Source organism: Triticum urartu, chromosome 6A (assembly GCF_056163025.1).
Source record: "Triticum urartu cultivar PI428250 chromosome 6A, HENAU_Tu73, whole genome shotgun sequence".
Classification (NCBI taxonomy): Eukaryota; Viridiplantae; Streptophyta; class Magnoliopsida; order Poales; family Poaceae; genus Triticum; species Triticum urartu.
Window position 1 is genome coordinate 438,663,945 of NC_141878.1, and position 12,330 is coordinate 438,676,274.

Below are 12,330 nucleotides of genomic sequence, written 5' to 3' on the forward strand. Positions count from 1 at the left end.
TATGAACTCTTTGTTTCTTTTTATTCTTTTCTCTTTTCTTTTATTCACCCAAGAACATGGCAAAATAATCAAGCCCTTGACTCAACACTAATCTTTATTATATATAGCTCACGGACTCGATTACAAAGAGAGATCATAAAGCAAACTCAAAACTAGATCATGCCATAAACTTTATTCTACTAGATCAAGATACTACTAATAGGATCGAACTAAGAAAAACGGTAAAGATAGGAGTTGTGATTGTGATACGATACCGGGGCACCTCCCCCAAGCTTGGCAGTTGCCAAGGGGAGTGCCCATACCCATGTGATTATGTCTCCTTCTTTGTTGTTGGTGTAATATTCTTGGCGATTATTCCCCTCAGGATGCGGTTCTCCTCCTCGAGCTTATTGACTTGCTGCTTGAGGTCCATTATTTCCTTACGAAGCTTTCCTGTGACAGCTAAAGCTCCTTGCACCCAAGGGTGTTGCATAGCTGCGGGAGAACAAGTGACACTCCTCTTCATATTTTCATAAGAAAGAAATCTAACATTGGAAGGGATAACCGAGTTTGGAATGGCTGAGCTCTGTAGTTCCCCCATCATGAATCCAGCTCGGAAGCGAGAGGTGACTTCTTGATCCTCCATGGCATCTACCCTCATCAAGTCGGCCTCCATCTCCTCCTCTGTTGCTGGCCCCAAGTGGTCAGCGTCGCTGTTTGCCCTTGGTTCCGGTGCCGGATTAGATACCTGTCTCTCCCCGATTGACTCTTGAGAAGACATCTTGCTCTAATCTACAGCAGCAACAGCTCGAAACTAAAACAGAGGATATTTGCGTGATACGGGAGTCAAAACCTTCGGGAGGTTATATAATGAATTTTTACCGACCAAAATATGTATCGTGCAAGAAAACGGAGTCCGGAAGGCACACGAGGTGCTCACGAGGTAGGGGGGCGCGCCCAGAGGGGTAGGGCGCGCCCACCACCCTCGTGGGGCCCTCGTGTCCTTCCCGGACTGCTACTTATTCTTCTATTTTTCTAAATATTCCAAAATGGAGAAATATTGCCTTAAAATTGTCTTGGAGTCACTTTACTTACCGTACCACATACATATTCCTTTTCGGAGTCTGAAACGTTCTGGAAAGTGTCCCTTATGTATTCCTCCGGGGTTACGGTTTCGATAATATTGGTTTCAACATTTATGGGATTACCTGAGATATAATGTTTGATTCTTTGACCGTTTACCACCTTCGGATTTGTGCCTTCGAAGTTGTTGATCTTTATGGCACCGGAACGATAGACCTCTTCGATAACATAGGTCCCTTCCCATTTAGAGAGAAGTTTGCCTGCAAAAAATCTTAAACGAGAGTTGTATAGCAATACATAATCAGCTACATTAAACTCACGCTTTTGTATCCTTTTGTCATGCCATCTTTTAACTTTTTCTTTAAACAACTTGGCATTTTCATAAGCTTGGGTTCTCCATTCATCAAGTGAGCTAATATCAAATAACCTCTTTTCACCGGCAAGTTTGAAATCATAGTTGAGCTCTTTAATAGCCCAATATGCCTTATGTTCTAGTTCGAGATGTAAGTGACATGCTTTTCCATAAACCATTTTATACGGAGACATACCCGTAGGATTTTTATATGCAGTTCTATAAGCCCATAATGCATCATCAAGTTTCTTGGACCAATTCTTTCTAGACCTATTAACAGTCTTTTGCAAAATTAATTTGAGCTCTCTATTGCTCAACTCTACTTGACCACTAGACTGTGTGTGATAAGGAGATGCAATTCTATGATTAACATCATATTTAGCAAGCATTTTACGGAAAGCACCATGAATAAAGTGTGAACCACCATCAGTCATTAAATATCTAGGGACTCCAAACCTCAGAAAAATAACTTCTTTAAGCATTTTAATAGAAGTGTTATGATCAGCACTACTAGTTGGAATAGCTTCTACCCACTTAGTAACGTAATCAACAACAACTAAAATATGTGTATATCCATTAGAGGCAGGAAAAGGTCCCATATAAACAAAGCCCCAAACATCAAACGGTTCAATAACAAGAAAATAATTCATAGGCGTTTCTTGACGTCTACTAATATTACCAATTCTTTGACATTCATCACAAGACAAGACAAACTTACGGGCATCCTTGAAGAGAGTAGGCCAATAAAAACCAGATTGCAATACCTTATGTGCAGTTCTATCTCCAGCGTGGTGTCCTCCATAAGCTTCGGAATGACACTTGCGTAGGATCTGTTCCTGTTCATGCTCAGGTACACAACGTCTAATAACACCATCTACTCCTTCTTTATAAAGATGTGGGTCATCCCAAAAGTAATGTCTTAAATCATAGAAAAACTTTTTCTTTTGCTGGTATGTGAAGCTAGGTGGTATAAACTTAGCAACAATATAATTAGCATAATCAGCATACCATGGAGTACTACGAGAAGTACTTATAACATTTAATTGTTCATCAGGAAAGCTATCATTAATAGGTAGTGGGTCCTCAAGAACATTCTCTAACCTAGACAAGTTGTCTGCAACGGGGTTCTGAGCTCCTTTCCTATCAACAATATGCAAATCAAATTCTTGTAGCAAGAGAACCCATCTAATAAGTCTAGGTTTAGCATCTTTCTTTTCCATAAGATATTTAATAGCAGCATGATCAGTATGAATAGTTACTTTAGAATCAACAATATAAGGTCTGAACATATCACAAGCAAATACAACTGCTAAAAGCTCTTTTTCAGTAGTAGCATAATTTCTTTGAGCATTGTCTAGAGTCTTACTAGCATAATAAATAACATTTAATTTCTTATCAACTCTTTTCCCTAGAATAGCACCTACAGCATAATCACTAGCATCACACATAATTTCAAAGGGTAAATTCCAATCAGGTGGCTGAACAACAGGTGCAGAGACTAATGCTTTCTTAAGTATTTCAAATACTTCTACACAATCATCATCAAAGACAAATGGTATATCTTTTTGCAATAAATTAGTCAGAGACCGAGAAATTTTTGAGAAGTCCTTAATGAACCTCCTGTAAAATCCGGCGTGACCAAGGAAACTTCTTATACCTTTGATGTCCTTGGGACATGGCATCTTTTCAATAGCATCGACCTTGGCTTTATCAACTTCAATACCTCTTTCAGAAACTTTGTGCCCCAAGACAATACCTTCATTAACCATAAAGTGTCACTTTTCCCAATTCAAGACAAGATTAGTTTCTTCACATCTCTGCAAAATTCGATCTAGATTGCTCAAGCAATCATCAAAAGAGGAGCCATAGACGGAAAAATCGTCCATGAAAACCTCACAAATCTTTTCACAAAAGTCAGAGAATATAGCCATCATGCATCTTTTAAAGGTAGCAGGTGCATTACATAGACCAAAAGGCATACGTCTATAAGCAAAAGTACCAAAAGGGCATGTAAAAGTAGTCTTTGATTGATCTCTAGCCGACACAGGTATTTGAGAGAAACCAGAATAACCATCTAGAAAGCAATAGTGTGTATGTTTGCATAATCTTTCTAGCATTTGATCAATAAAAGGTGAGGGGTAATGATCTTTCTTAGTAGCTTTATTTAATTTGTGGAAATCAATTACCATCCTATAACCTGTGATAATTCTTTGTGGAATCAATTCATATTTATCATTAGGAACAACAGTAATACCTCCCTTCTTAGGGACACAATGGACAGGACTTACCCACTGACTATCAGCAACGAGATAGATTATACCTGCCTCCAGAAGCTTGAGTATTTCTTTTCTTACCACTTCTTTCATTTTAGGATTCAGACATCGTTGAGGATCACGAACTGGTTTGGCATCTGCTTCCAAATTTATTTTATGTTGACATAGAGTGGGACTAATGCCCTTAAGATCATCAAGGGTATATCCAATAGCATCACGATGCTTCTTCAGAGTTTTCAATAATCTTTCTTCTTCATGCTCTGAAAGGTTAGCACTAATAATAACAGGATATATCTTCTTGTCATCAACATAAGCATATTTAAGATTATCAGGCAAAGGTTTAAGCTCAAACACGGGATCACCCTTGGGTGGAGGAGGATCCCCTAAAATTTCAATAGGCAAATTGTGTTGCAGAATAGGTTCCTGTTTAAAGAATACTTCATCTATTTCCCTTCTTTCATTCATGAACATATCATTTTCATGGTCTAGCAAATAGTGTTCTAAAGGATCACTAGGAGGTATGGCAATAGAAGCAAGACCAATAATTTCATCCTTACTAGGTAATTCTTCCTCATGATGTTGTTTACTAAATTTAGAGAAATTAAACTCATGAACCATATCATTCAAGCCAATAGTAACAACATTCTTTTTGCAATGTATCCTAGCATTAACAGTGTTCAAGAAGGGTCTACCAAATATAATGGGACAAAAGCTATCTTGCGGAGAAGTAAGAACAAGAAAATCAGAAGGATATTTAGTTTTCCCACACAAGACTTTAGCATCTCTAACAATTCCCATCGCTGAAATAGTATCTCTATTGGCAAGTTTAATTGTGACATCAATATCTTCTAACTCAGCAGGTGCAATTTCATGCTTGATTTCTTTATATAAGTCATAAGGTATAAAACTAGCACTAGCACCCATATCACATAAGCCATGATAACAATGATCTCCTATTTTAACAGAAATAACAGGCACACCTACCATAGGTCTATGCTTATCTTTATCACAAGGTTTAGCAATTCTAGCAGTTTCACCTTCGAACTGAATAACATGCCCATCAATATTATCAGACAAGAGATCTTTAACAATAGCAATATTAGGTTCTACTTTAACTTGCTCAGGAGGTGTATAAGTTCTAATATTGCTTTTTACAAACAACAGTTGAAGCTTTAGCATGATCCTTTATTCTAACAGGGAAAGGTGGTTTCTCAACATAAGAAGTAGGAACAATAGGATCATTATAAGTGACAGTCTTTTCTTCAACTTTAGTAGGTGCAGCTTCTTTTACTTCTATGGGAGGATGATATTTAAACCACTTCTCCTTAGGGAGATCAACATAAGTAGCAAAAGATTCACAGAAAGAAGCTACTATCTCAGAGTCAAGTCCATATTTAGTGCTAAACTTACGGAAAATATCGGTGTCCATAAAAGATTTAACACAATCAAACTTAGGTGTCATACCTGACTCTTTACCTTTGACGAGGTCCCAATCTTCAGAGTTGCGTTTAATTCTATCCAATAAATTCCATCTGAATTCAACAGTCTTCATCATAAAAGAGCCAGCACGAGAAGTATCGACCATGGTTTGATTATTATGAGAAAGCTGAGCATAAAAACTTTGCATAATGATTTATCTCGAGAGCTCATGATTGGGGCATGAATATAACATTGATTTAAGCCTCCCCCAAGCTTGAGCGATGCTTTCTCCTTCGCGAGGCTAGAAATTATATATATAATTGCGATCACGATGAACAAGATGCATCGGGTAATACTTTTGATGAAATTCCAATTTCAATCTTTTATAGTTCCATGATCTCATATCATCACATAGCCTATACCATATCAATGCGTCTCCCTTCAAAGATAAAGGGAAGACCTTCTTCTTAGCAACATCATCGGGTATACCTGCAAGCTTAAATAATCCACAAACTTCATCCACATATATTAAGTGCTCATCAGGATGCTTTGTTCCATCTCCTGTAAAAGGGTTAGCTAGCAGTTTTTCCATCATACCCAAAGGAAATTCAAAAGGAGTTTCATTTTCAATAGGTTCAGTAGGTTGAGGAGCAACTCTTTGCTCTACTGGACGGGGTGAAGATACCCCGAACAAGCCCCTCAGAGAATTACTTTCCATAGTAGCAAGTGACAGTAAATTTCAGCACACCATATAAATTTTTCCTTATCAAATTCCACCTACAAAGGCGCTACACTCCCCGGCAACGGCGCCAGAAAAGAGTCTTGATGACCCACAAGTATAGGGTATCTATCATAGTCCTTTCAATAAGCAAGAGTGTCGAACCCAACGAGGAGCAGAAGGAAATGATAAGCGGTTTTCAGCAAGGTATTCTCTGCAAGTACTGAAATAAGTGGTAACAGATAGTTTTGTGATAAGATAAATTGTAACGAGCAACAAATAACAAAAGTAAATAAAGTGCAGCAAGGTGGCCCAATCCTTTTTGTAGCAAAGGACAAGCCGGAACAAACTCTTATAATAGGAAAAGCGCTCCCGAGGACACATGGGAATATCGTCAAGCTAGTTTTCATCACGTTCATATGATTCATGTTCGATACTTTGATAACTTGATATGTGGGTGGACCGGTGCTTGGGTGCTGTTCTTACTTGAACAAGCATCCCACTTATGATTAACCTCTATTGCAAGCATCCGCAACTACAACAAAAGTATTAAGGTAAACCTAACCATAGCATGAAACATGTGGATCCAAATCAGCCCCTTACGAAGCAACGCATAAACTAGGGTTTAAGCTTCTGTCACTCTAGCAACCCATCATCTACTTATTACTTCCCAATGCCTTCCTCTAGGCCCAAATAATGGTGAAGTGTTATGTAGTCGACGTTCACATAACACCACTAGAGGCTAGACAACATACATCTTATCAAAATATCAAACGAATACCAAATTCACATGACTACTAATAGCAAGACTTCTCCCTTGTCCTCAGGAACAAACGTAATTACTCACAAAGCATATTCATGTTCATAATCAGAGGGGTAATAACATGCATATAGGATCTGAACATATGATCTTCCACCAAATAAACCAATTAGCATCAACTACAAGGAGTAATCAACACTACTAGCAACCTACTAGCACCAATCCCGGACTTCGAGACAAGAATTGGATACAAGAGATGAACTAGGGTTTGGAGATGAGATGGTGCCGGTGAAGATGTTGATGGAGATTGCCCTCTCTCGGTGAGAGGAGCATTGTTGATGACGATGGTGATGATTTCCCCCTCCTGGAGGGAAGTATCCCCGGCAAAACAGCTCTGCCGGAGCTCTAGATTGGTTCCGCGAAGGTTCTGCCTCGTGGCGGCGGAGTCTTGTCCCGGAAAGTTCCTTCTGATTTTTTTCTCATCGAAAGACTTCATATAGAAGAAGATGGACGTCGGAGAACCACCAGGGGGCCCACGAGGTAGGGGGGCGCACCCTAGGGGGGGGGCGCCCCCCACCCTCGTGAGCAGGGTGTGGGCCCCCTGGCCTTCATCTTTGGCGAGGATTTTTCTTTATTTATTTTAAGATGTTCCGTGGAGTTTCAGGACTTTTGGAGTTGCGCAGAATAGGTCTCTAATATTTGCTCCTTTTCCAGCCCAGAATTCCAGCTGCCGGCATTCTCCCTCCTTATGTAAACCTTGTAAAATAAGAGAGAATAGCCATAAGTATTGTGACATAAAGTGAAATAACAGTCCATAATGCAATAAATATTGATATAAAAGCATGATGCAAAATGGACGTATCACACATGAGTTTATTGTTAATGATAAGAATAAGATACTTAAGTACAAATTAATATTTGGTAAAAATTATTGTGAGATTATTACCTTGCCTGCGCCCTCTTTGTTTAATATATTTTCAGGCACGCTCCTCATTTTGCCTCAGGCCATTCATGCGTACCGGGGCCAGATGTCAGCTGCAGAGCTGGAGCCACCATCTGATCCTCATCGCCAGTATGTTTATCAGTGGAATCCGGAGGAGATCGCCAACCAGTGGCAACCTGAGTACCCTTCTCAGTATGACCCCAGCTACAGTTTTGATCCATGGGCATAGACCAACTTAGGCCAAAAGCCTAAGCTTGGGGGAGTACGTATTTCTCACCGACATTACATTCATGTTCACACACTCATGCCAATTGTCAGTGCTCATACTTTTTCATTATATCATCCATGCTAGTTTAATTTATTTTAAGCATTCTTCTTGTGTGTTTGAAAAACCTTAATAAAAACCAAAAAAATTAGTTGTAGCTTTTAGTTAGTTTACTTTCCATGCTTGTAGTAGTAGTAATTAAAAAGAAAACCCAAAAAAGATTTCTTGTTCTTCTTTGGCTTGTTGGGAGCTTTCCCGTGTAAATAGTTTTGTTTGTTTTCTTTTCTTTGGGGGTCGAGAGGAGAAGACCACGATGAAAATGTTGAGCGGCTCTTATATGCATTATTGTTGATCTAACAAAGAGCCCATATTACCTTGTCTTCTCCCTTGAATTGAATGCTTGCAGATTCCAGCTTAGTCCAATGCACGTGCACTATTATTATTATCCACACTATTCGGTCATGCAAGTGAAAGGCAATAATGACGATATATGATGAACTGATTGAGATGAGAAAAGATGGTATGAACTCGACCTCTCTTGTTTCTGTAAATATGATTACTCCATCGTTCCCGATTCAGCCTATTATGAATGAAACATGTTTGCAATGACAATTAGAGATTATAGTTGCTTATTCCATGCTTAATTAGCTAGGAGTCTATAATCGTTTACCTTGCGTGCCAAAATGCTATTAAAATGGTTGTGATGTGGTATGATGGGGTGGTATCCTATTTTGAACGATTCGAGTGGCTTGACTTGGCACATGTTCACGCATGTAGTTGAAACAAATCAACATAGCCTCTACGATATTTATGTTCATGGTGAATTATATCCTACCCATGCTTGCATTTTAATGCATGTTCATGACTGTTTTCACTCTCTAGCTGGTCGCTTCCCAGTCTCTTTCTAGCCTTCGCTTGTACTAAGCGAGAATACTGCTTGTGCATCCAATTCCATAAACCCCAAAGTTATTCCACATGAGTCCACCATACCTTCCTATATACGGTATCTACCTGCCGTTCCAAGTAAATTTGTATGTGCCAAACTCTAAACCTTCAAATAAACATTATGTTTTGTATGCTCGAATAGCTCATGTATCAACTAGGGCTTTCTGTATCCTCCATGCTAGGCGGGTTATTCTCAAGAGGAGTGGACTCCGCTCCTCACTCATGAGAAAATGGCTGGTCACCGGGATGCCCAGTCCCAGTCCCATGCTCAAATCAAATCAAAATAATTGCAAACAAAACTCCCCCAGGATTGTTGTTAGTTGGAGGCACCCGTTGTTTCAAGAAAGCCATGGATTGATGCTTGTTGGTAGTGGGGGGTATAAACTTTACCATTCTGCTTGGGAACCGCCTATAATGTGTGTAGCATGGAAGATATCGAGATCTCTCGGTTGTTAAGTTGACAATGAAAGTATACCGCTCAAAATATTATCCATCTCTATTTCAAAATCGAGCTCTGGCACGTCTACAAATCCTTGCTTCCCTCTGTGAAGGGCCTATATATTTACTTTTATGTTGAGTCATCATCCTCTTATTAAAAAGCACCAGTTGGAGAGCACCGCTGTCATTTACATGTATTATTGTTAGTTTACATTGAGTATGACTTGACTGGATCTCTTTTACCATGAATTACATTGTCTAGTCAGTCCTTGATCTTTAAAGGTGCTCTGCATTTATGTTTTGCGGTCTCAGAAAGGGCTAGCGAGATACCATCTTGTTATGTCATATTATGATTGTTTTGAGGAAGTGTTGTCATCCGAGATTTATTATTATTGCTCGCTAGTTGATTATGCCATTGATATGAGTAAACATGAGACCTAAATGTTATTGTGAATATGGTTAGTTCATAATCTTTGCTGAAAACTTGAATGTTGGCTTTACATATTTACAACAACAAGAGCAAACAGAGTTTGTAAAAGTTTTTCTTTATCACTTTCAGATTATCAACTGAATTGCTTGAGGACAAGCAAAGGTTTAAGCTTGGGGGAGTTGATACATCTCCGTCATATCTACTTTTCCAAACACTTTTGCCCTTATTTTGGACTCTAACTTGCATGATTTGAATGGAAATAACCCGGACTGACGCTGTTTTCAGCACAATTGCCATGGTGTTATTTTTGTGCAGACATAAAAGTTCTCGGAATGACCTGAAAATCAACGGAGATTATTTTTGGAATATATAAAAAATACTGGCGAAAAGATCCATGTCAGGGGGCCCACACCCTGTCCACGAGGGTGGGGGGCGCGCCCCCTGCCTCGTGGGCCCCCTGATGCTCCACCGAGGTCCATCCTGATTCCATATATTCACGTTCGGGGAGAAAAAAATCAGACAGAAGGATTCATCGTGTTTTACGATACGGAGCCGCCGCCAAGCCCTAAACTCTCTCGGGAGGGCTGATTTGGAGTCCGTTCGGGGCTCCAGAGAGGGGAATCCATCGCCATCGTCATCATCAACCTTCCTCCATCACCAATTTCATCATTCTCAGCACCGTGCGTGAGTAATTCCATCGTAGGCCTGCTGGACGGTGATGGGTTGGATGAGATTTATCATGTAATCAAGTTAGTTTTGTTAGGGTTTGATCCCTAGTATCCACTATGTTCTGAGATTGATGTTGCTATGACTTTGTTATGCTTAATGCTTGTCACTAGGGCCCAAGTGCCATGATTTCAGATATGAACCTATTATGTTTTCATGAATATATGTGAGTTCTTCATCCTATCTTGCAAGTCTATAGTCACCTATTATGTGTTATGATCCGTTAACCCCGAAGTGACAATAATCGGGATACTTACCGGTGATGACCGTAGTTTGAGGAGTTCATGTATTCACTATGTGTTAATGCTTTGGTCCGGTACTCTATTAAAAGGAGGCCTTAATATCCCTTAGTCTCCAATAGGACCCCGCTGCCACGGGAGGGTAGGACAAAAGATGTCATGCAAGTTCTTTTCCATAAGCACATATGACTATATTCGGAATACATGCCTACATTACATTGATGAACTGGAGCTAGTTCTGTGTCACCCTAAGTTATAACTATTGCATGAGGAATCGCATCCGACGTAATTATCCATCAATGATCCATTGCCTACGAGCTTTTCTTATATTGTTCTTCGCTTATTTACTTTTCCGTTGCTACCGTTACAATCACTATAAAACCGAAAATATTACTTTTGCTACCGTTACCACCACTATCATATTACTTTTCTACTAAATACCTTGCTGCAGATATTAAGTTTCCAGGTGTGGTTGAATTGACAACTCAGCTGCTAATACTTGAGAATATTCTTTGGCTCCCCTTGTGTCGAATCAATAAATTTGGGTTGAATACTCTACCCTCGAAAACTATTGCGATCCCCTATACTTGTGGGTTATCAGTCGGCCACCTCCTCCTCCCCCCTTTATATACGAAGGCCGGGGGCACCCCAAAGGCACAACAAACAATCTCTTAGCCGTGTGCGATGCCCCCCTCCATAGTTCAACACTTCGGTCATATCATCGTAGTGCTTAGGTGAAGCCCTGCGTCGGTAACTTCATCATCACCGTCGCGACGCCGTCATGCTGACGGAACTCTCCATCGTCCTCAACTGGATCTAGAGCTCGAGGGGCGTCATCATGCTGAACGTGTGCTGAACACGGAGGTGCCTTACGTTCGGTACTTGGATCCGTTGGATCGTGAAGATGTTCGACTACATCAACCGCGTTACTAAACACTTCCACTTTCGGCCTACGAGGGTACGTGGACACACTCTCCCCTCCCGTTTCTATGCATCTCCTAGTTTGATCTTGCGTGATCATAGGAATTTTTTTGAATTACTATGTTCCCCAACAGTGGCATCCGAGCCAGGTCTATGCGTAGATGATATATGCACAAATAGAACACAATGAGTTGTGGGCGATAATAGTCATACTTCTTACCACCAACGTCTTACTTTGATTCGGATGTATTGTTGGATGAAGCGGCCCAGACCGACATTACATGACTGCGTTCATGAGACTGGTTCTACCGACGTGCTTCGCACACAGGTGGCTGGTGGGTGTCTGTTTCTCCAACTTTAGTTGAATCAAGTTTTACTATGGCCGGTCCTTGTTGAAGGTTAAAACAGCACACTTGACGAAAAATTGTTGTGGTTTTGATGCGTACGTAAGAACGGTTCTTGCTAGAAGCCCGTAGCAGCCATGTAAAACTTGCAACAACAAAGTAGAGCACGTCTAACTTGTTTTTGCAGGGCATGTTGTGATGTGATATTGTCAAGACACGAGGAGATATAAATTGTTGTATGAGATGATCATGTTTTGTTAAAGTTATCGGCAATTGGCAGGAGCCTTATGGTTGTCTCTTTATTGCATAAGATGCAAGCACCATATAATTGCTTTACTTTATCGCTATGCGATAGCAATAGTTGCAAAAGCAATAGTTGGCGAGACGACCATGTGATGACACGTTGATAGATATCAATATGATGGAGATCATGGTGTCATGCCGGTGATGATGCAGATCATGACGGTGCTTTGGAGATGGAGATCAAAGGCACAA